This window comes from Tupaia chinensis, unplaced genomic scaffold (genome assembly GCF_000334495.1).
Source record: "Tupaia chinensis unplaced genomic scaffold, TupChi_1.0 Scaffold000355_1, whole genome shotgun sequence".
Taxonomy (NCBI): domain Eukaryota; kingdom Metazoa; phylum Chordata; class Mammalia; order Scandentia; family Tupaiidae; genus Tupaia; species Tupaia belangeri.
The window spans coordinates 6419221-6426524 of NW_006159850.1; the positions used below are offsets into that span (position 1 = coordinate 6419221).

Below are 7304 nucleotides of genomic sequence, written 5' to 3' on the forward strand. Positions count from 1 at the left end.
TCTCACGTTGGGCTAGCATCTCTTACTCTAGAGAAGGACACCCCATTCTCCCCCCGTCCCCCCCCCACCCCGTTGGATGGCAAAAACTATTCCCAGCTCTTCCATGGAACTGGCCTCCATGTGCAGGTCTTGCCAATCAGAAGACTTCCATCCTTCTGACCATAGTGATTGGACCAAGAGGAGCCAATCAGTATCCTCTTTTCAACTTTTATCCCAGCCCTATTCAGAGAAACTCCTTTGACTGGGTTTGCTTCACTGAAGGAGGATAGGCATTTGGAGCTGCTGTGGGTTCTCCCACCCTGCAAGAGGCCCGAGCTCTGACCATGTCTGGGCTCCTGGATCCTCTGCAAGTTAAGCAAAGTGGAGCCTAGAATGCAATGGGAGGGGATCCTGGAAGACATCAAAGAGGCTCCTCGACTCCAGCTGGCCGGAGGCTAACTCATCCTACGTCATGACAAGTGAGTCTTGGTACTTTTTTTCTTTCCTGTTTAAGGTCCTTTGGTTTATTCTCCAGGCTCTAGAAAAGCTGGCCTCTAGTCTCAACTTCCACTCCTGGACACAGATGAGCAGACCCTCCTGGTTTCCAAAGGCAGCCACTCCATTTCTTCTGTGCTCTCTTTTCTGCAGAAAGGGGCCTCCCCCAGCTCCTGCGTAACTGAACGTTTGCTGTAGTTTTTCTTCCAGAATCTGATTCATTTCCTTTTCTACAGTAGAATCATGTTTGATTGAATTATGTTTATTCTAATTATGCATATTGGGGCTTGAAGTGTCTTTAAGTCATCTGGTTCAAACCTTCTTGTTCTGTAAGAAAATTGTTTCATGAAGTGGCTCGTTGCCAGAACACTGACACCCCATGAGGGCAGTAACTGGGTCTGCTTTGTCTGCTTGTGCATCCAGATAGCACAGAACAGTTCCTTCATCTGCTTGATGAATGCTTACACGCTTGTCAGAAGGTCTGTGTTGGCTGTGAATCTGCACTCCAGGTGTTTCTCATGTTTGAGCAAGGTGGTGAGAAATGCTGCCAGGTAGGAGACGTGCTCTCCACAAGGTGTTAAATGAGAGGCTCCCAGATTCTGCACACTCTTCCCTTTTCAGTGCTTTGTATGTCGCGTGCATGAGCCACCTTTGCAAAGTGAATGAACAGGACCATGGGCCTTGCAAAAGGACCTTGGATTCAAATGACCTTCCACTTCCCTCTCTTCATTTAGGGCCTGAATGTTCTTTGTCGACTGACAGCACTCCAGGCTTTAGCCAGCCTGCAGACCCCTCCCTTGGGTCAGAAGGAATCCTTTCACAACCCATCTCTGCAGACCTATTGCCTAACCTTTCTGTGCAAAATAGCCACTTCCTATTGAAAAACCTAACCAGAAATTGAATCAACCAGTTCATGGCATCTCTAGGCTGGGCCAGCTCATCTGATGCTACCGTTGTGTATTTGAGAACTCGTGCATCCAAGGAAAAATTTGTCATTGAATTCAAGTAATTATGATCTGGTTCTCTACAAAGAAGTGTGCAGCAAAGCGATCTGGGCAAGTGGCTCTCCGTCACCAAGCATTTACCTGCAGTAATTCACAACGCTCATTTTTAATAGGGTCGAAGCATGTAATTTAAACAGTCTTGGTTACTAATGTGTAGGATTTTATTTTTAAAAGTATTTATTTATTTATTTATTTATTTATTTATAGAGAGGTTTTTGCTATAATGTGTGGGTGCTTGTCAGAGAGAAAGCAGGAAACAGAGAGGCAGAAAGTGATAAATCACCCCCCAGAGGGGATGGCCATGCCGCAATTCCTTCTCCATTCTCCTCTTGGGATTTTGGGCATGCAAACACACGTGCCCAGTGTGAGTTTTAAGCCACCGGGTCTGGGACTTGAACCACAGTGTTCTACATGGGATTCCAGTGACCATTACACCTTCTGTTGGTCCCACTAATATGTAAGATTTTAATCATGACAAATATTCTAGGTATCTTTTTCTCTAGTCTTCTAGTGAAGCTTTATTATGGATCTAAAAGTAAACTACTTTCTTACCGATATGTATATTTTAAATTTTGTTATGAGAATGAGTCTTCTGGTGTTCCTAACAGTCCCTCAGAATTAGTGTCCTGAATAGTTCGTATGGGTCTGAAAAGGCCAGCAGATGGTGTAGAGGTTATGTCACTGGATTCCCACATGTTCAACCACAGTTCAAGTCCCGGATCCAGTGGTTTCAAACTCACACCAGGTGCATACCCAAGATTCTGGGACAAGAATGGAGAGGGGATTCCAGGCCATCTCCCTGGAAAATGATTTCTCTCTGTCTCTCTCTCTGTGTCTCTCTGGCAAGCGCATGCACCATACAGCAAAAATCTCCACTTGCACATCTATGCAAGCATGTAAGGAATATACACTAATGTTGGGGCCCATCCCCACACACCACTAAGAGACACAAGTGGCAGGAGGAAACGTGGGTGGGAGACAGGAGTGTGGAGACACCAACGACTGCAGAGCCTGATCTTCTGTACAAAGGCACACATACACGGAAACGGGAGGTGGGTGAAAGGGGTCTCAGCCTCACCTGCAGTTTTTCACTTTTTTACAAGAAAAATGTACTCATACATTATTTGTACAAATCTATGTTAATAAATTTAAAATCAATAAATAGAAATAGGACTTGATTCGTATGTCATTCGGAGTCAGCTTTCTAGGCTTGTGTGGTTGAAAATCAAGACATCCTTGTGGGTGTTTATTTACATATTAGGCTGTCAGGAAAGTCACGATGTGACAGATGTCCCGGTCTGCCTAGGACAGTTCCATTGTTTTGCCAGCAGTCCCACCCCCCCATCCTAACTGTTCACAGTGTACTCCCCCGACTCTCAAGCGTGTCCCATTTTTGTATGATAAATGATATGGTCACCTTACATATACGTTATTACAGTTATATAAAGAATTAAACGCTTTTTCTAAAGTACATATAATAGTTATCGTGAACTGGTTTTGAGGGAAAATGTCATTTTGTACATGCATAATAGAGTATGATAGGAAATCCTAAGTTCTGGGTATGTAGCAATATCCTACCAACAATTTCAGGGCCAGTCTCTGGTGTGGTGGTTAAGGTGACTGGATTCCACCAGGCCAACTGTGCAGTTCAAGTCCTGGACATGGAGGTGTAAGAAATATGTGTGTGCATGCCTAAAATCTTGAAAGGAGGGAGAAAGAAGGGATTGTAGCGTGACCATCCCCCGTGAGGTGCCTGCTCACTCAGTGTTTCTCTCCCTCTCTCTGTTGAATTTATGTACATACCGGCAAGTAAAACGAAACAAAACAAAACAAAACATACAGACGTCCTGGTGGAAGAGCAGACACTGGCACTACCCCTCACTGAGCTCCGCTAACTGAAGCAGGCAGGCGCGAGGTGAGGTACGGGGCAGGGAGGCCCTCTGCCATGCGAGCGACATAAAGCTAATGTCCGTAAGCCGTCACCAACAGTAGCACGTTAGTTCCTCTGCAAGCAGCCGTCCTACCTGCAGAAAAATGACTACTTCAGTAAGTATCGGTACAGACTGTGCAGCTCCGTGACGCACTGGAAAGGGCTCCAATATCAGGCCTGTGGACGTGGACGAGTGAACTGTCAGAGTACTGTCCTATCAACCAGGGAGGCATCTCAGTGAATTCGAAGGAACTTGAGAGTCCCGTAAGTGTAGAGCAGTGGAAGTCCAGAAGTATCTGTGAAATGATCACAAAAGTCTCACTCTTCCTTTTCTCAAGCCCCGAGAAGACACCTGCACCCATCTTGGTGATTCCCATAATGAGCCACCGCTGCGTCAGCGACAGGGCCCATAGCCTCAACGCTGCGCCTTTCACGAGATTACCGCCCTTACTTCAGTATTTCCACTGGTTCAGACACGGGAAACATACCACAGGCCTGCCTGGGCCAGTCCTGTTAGGGGCAGAAGCTGGGATCAGGGCTGGCCCCACCCCTGCCCCAGGCCGCGAGAACCTGCCATCCCCTGTATGTGGGAAGAGCTCTGAGCCGTGCACCCCGTCAGGGCTCTCTGAGCACATGCCCCTCCGACCCCTGGTTGTGCTGCACCTCCCTCTCACCTCCCTGCTAGTCTCCCAAAGTCTTAGGCAGGTCTCGTTTACCTCCAAGGATGAATCTGGAGCTGCCGGTCTGACTACAGGCTGCCTCTCCACCTCGCCCCCCATGCATGTGTACAGGGCAGCAGCTCCCAGGGACGAGGCTCGGCAGTGAACCTCCAGGCCCACCCAGACCTCTCTTTTCCTATGAGAACCCTGGGAGTCGCTATTTCCTGATGTAATGATGGCGTGGAGTGTGCCCTATTGACCATGAAATAAGGTCATCCATAATTTTTTCCTGCCACAAGTTGTGTGTACTCGCCAGAGAGAGAGACAAAGTCAGAAATCATCCCCCAGAGAGGATGGCCACACTCCAATCCCTTCTCTTTATGGATTTTGGACCCACACGCACATGCGCCCAGCCTGATGTTCAATTCTCTGGGTCCAGGGCTTGAACCGCAGTCAGCCATGTAAGAATCAAGCACCTTAACCACCACACCACCTGCTGGTGGTCCCTAATTATTTTTAGCAGCAGTATAGTATCTTTAGAACAAATATACCACAGTTAACTTAGCCTTTTTATCTATTTATTTATTTTAAGGTTTTTTGCCACAGGGCGCGTGTGCTCACTTGAGAGGAGAGAGACAGTGAGAGGGATGGCCACACCGCAATCCCTTCTCCTCCATTCTCTTCCTGTGGCTTTGGACTCACACCCAGCATGATTTTCAAGCTGCCAGGTCTGGAACTCGAACTGCAGTCAGCCATGTGAAAGTCCAAGGGTCTTAACCACTATACTACCTGCTGGCCCCTGTACTTCGCTATTTTCAAACTGGTATTTTTGTTTGTCACTTTATCCTGCAGTTTAGGCATGAACATTCTTACATCTCCTTGGAAAGCCAGCTGGGGGGTAGGGGATAGACCTTTGGCCACTATAGATACCCAGGAATGGAAGTACTAATAGATACCATGTATCAGACATACATTCAGCGGCTGCTCAGTCAAAAAATGACCTAACAATCATTGAAGTCCTGGGCTTGTTGCTCTCCTGTCACAAGTGATCCAGAAGTTAGCGGGTCTGGGTGTCACGACACAACGGTGACACCAGTGTCACGACGGTGACACTATCAGATCTTCCAATACTGTTAGCTCTTCTTCCTAATGATCTTCCCATCCTGGGCCTGACAAAGTGGGAGCACCCTTAGCCATCATTAAAGACCAGAAGCAAAGGGAAGATAACGCCAGAGTTCAATGGTTAAGTTTTAGTCACGGGAGATGAAAAATTTCTAGGGTTTGCTGTACAAACCTGTGGTTAGAGCTAACAATACTGCACTGTACTTTTAAAATTTTATTAAGAGGGAGGATTAGCAGATGATATAATGGTTATGTCTCTGGAGTCCCATGCAGTCTACTGTGGTTCAAGTCCCAAATCCGGCAGTTTAAAACTCATGCTAAGCACATGTGTGTGCATGCTCAAAATCCTGAGTGGAGACAAGGAGAAGGGATTGTGGCATGACCATCCCCAATGGGGGTTGATTTCTCCCTTTCTATCTCTCTGTCTCTTCAGCAAGTACACACACCCTGTAGCAAAAATCTCTCTCTTAAAAAAAGGACCATAGGGAACCAGCAGTTAGCGTAATGGCTATGTCGCCGGACTCCCACGTAGTCGACCGCAGTTTGCGTACTGGACCCGGTGGCTTAAAACTCATGCCGGACGCGTGTGCGTGCGTGCCCAAGATCCCGAGAGGAGAATGGAGAAGAAGGGATTGTGGCGTGACCATCCCCCCGGGGGGTGATTTCTCGCTTTCTGTCTCTATGTCTCTCTCTGTCTGGCGAGCACACGCGCCCTATAGCGAAAAAAACCTCTCCAAAAAAAGAAAAAAGGACCATAAAAACTCACACCAGGTGCCTGTGCATGTATGCCCAAAATTCCAAGGCACGAATGGAGAAGGGCTTGCAGCTAGGCCATCCCCCTCTGGGGGATTTCTTGCTCGCTCTCTCTCTCTCTCTCTCTCTAGCACACACGTGCCCTACAGCAAAAATCTCAATGAAAAAAATTGTTTTTCTTGGGACCAGCAGTTAGCATAATGGCTATGTCGCTAGACTCCCACATAGTTGACCACGGTTCGAGTCCCGGACCCGGTGGCTTAAACTCACGCTGGGCACGTGTACGTGCATGCCCAAGATCCCAAGAGGAGAATGGAGGAGAAGGGATTGCGGCGTGACCATCCCCCCGGGGGGTGATTTCTCGCTTTCTGTCTCTGTCTCTTTCTGTCTGGCGAGTGCATGCGCCCTATAGCAAAAACCTCTCCCCCCCAAAAAAAGTTGTTTTTTTAAGAGGGTAGATCTCATGTTGTGTGTGTGCACACGTGTGCATGTGTGTGTATTTAAGCACAATGACAAACTCCCGAATGGTAAAGTTGCCCGTAAAATCATCTGGAGTCAACAGTTGGTGCCAGCTGGGGGTAGGGGATAGACCTTTGGCCACTCTATATCTTTGATAAAAACCTGATTAGTCCTAATTGTGTGATTCTTGGATATTCAGTCATTCCTGTTTTTTTTTTTTTTGTTGTTGTTGTTTGTTTGTTGAGAGGTTTTTGCTATAGGGCGCAGTGCGCCTGCCAGAAAGACAGAGACAGACAGAAAGTGAGAAATCACTCCCCCAGGGGGGATGGCCACACCACAATCCCTTCTTCTCTTTTCTCCTCTCGAGATCTTGGGCACACACACATGCACCTGGCGTGAGTTGAAGCTACTCCGTCCGGGACTTGAACCGCGGTCGACTACATGAGAGTCCAGCAACATAGCCATTACACTAACTGCTGGTTCCCATCCCTGTTTTAATATATTTCCTGTTAGTAATTGGCTGTTCTCCAAATGTCTTGATACAAAGTCAAATGTATTCTTTTTTCTTTCTTTTTTCTTTTCTTTTTTTTTTTTTGGAGTGGTTTTAGCTATAGGATACGTGTGCTCACCAATACAGAGAGATACAGTGAGAAATCCCCCCCCAGTGGGGATGGCCACACTGCAATCCCTTCTCCTCCGTTCTCCTTTCAAGATCTTGGGCACACATGCGCACGCGCCTGGCGTGAGTTTAAGCCACTGGGTCTGGGACTGGATCTGTGGTCGACTACATGGGAGTCTGGCAACATAGCCATTACGCTAACTGCTGGTCCCCAGTACATAGTATTTCAAAGGACCTTTTGAAATGAAGCTTACTTTCATAAGATAAGCATGAAGTTTTTCAGC

The 7304-nt window shown here is 47.2% G+C and overlaps 1 long non-coding RNA gene across 1 annotated transcript in view; it reads left to right on the forward strand.

Moving 5' to 3' along the window:
• The first annotated feature begins 145 nt into the window (after window positions 1–145).
• LOC114008553 (uncharacterized) overlaps window positions 146–7304 on the forward strand; it is a 47176-nt gene continuing 40017 nt past the window's right edge. The window contains exon 1 of the long non-coding RNA XR_003550073.1: window positions 146–458. This is a non-coding gene — a long non-coding RNA (uncharacterized LOC114008553). The remainder of the gene's footprint in view (window positions 459–7304) is intronic.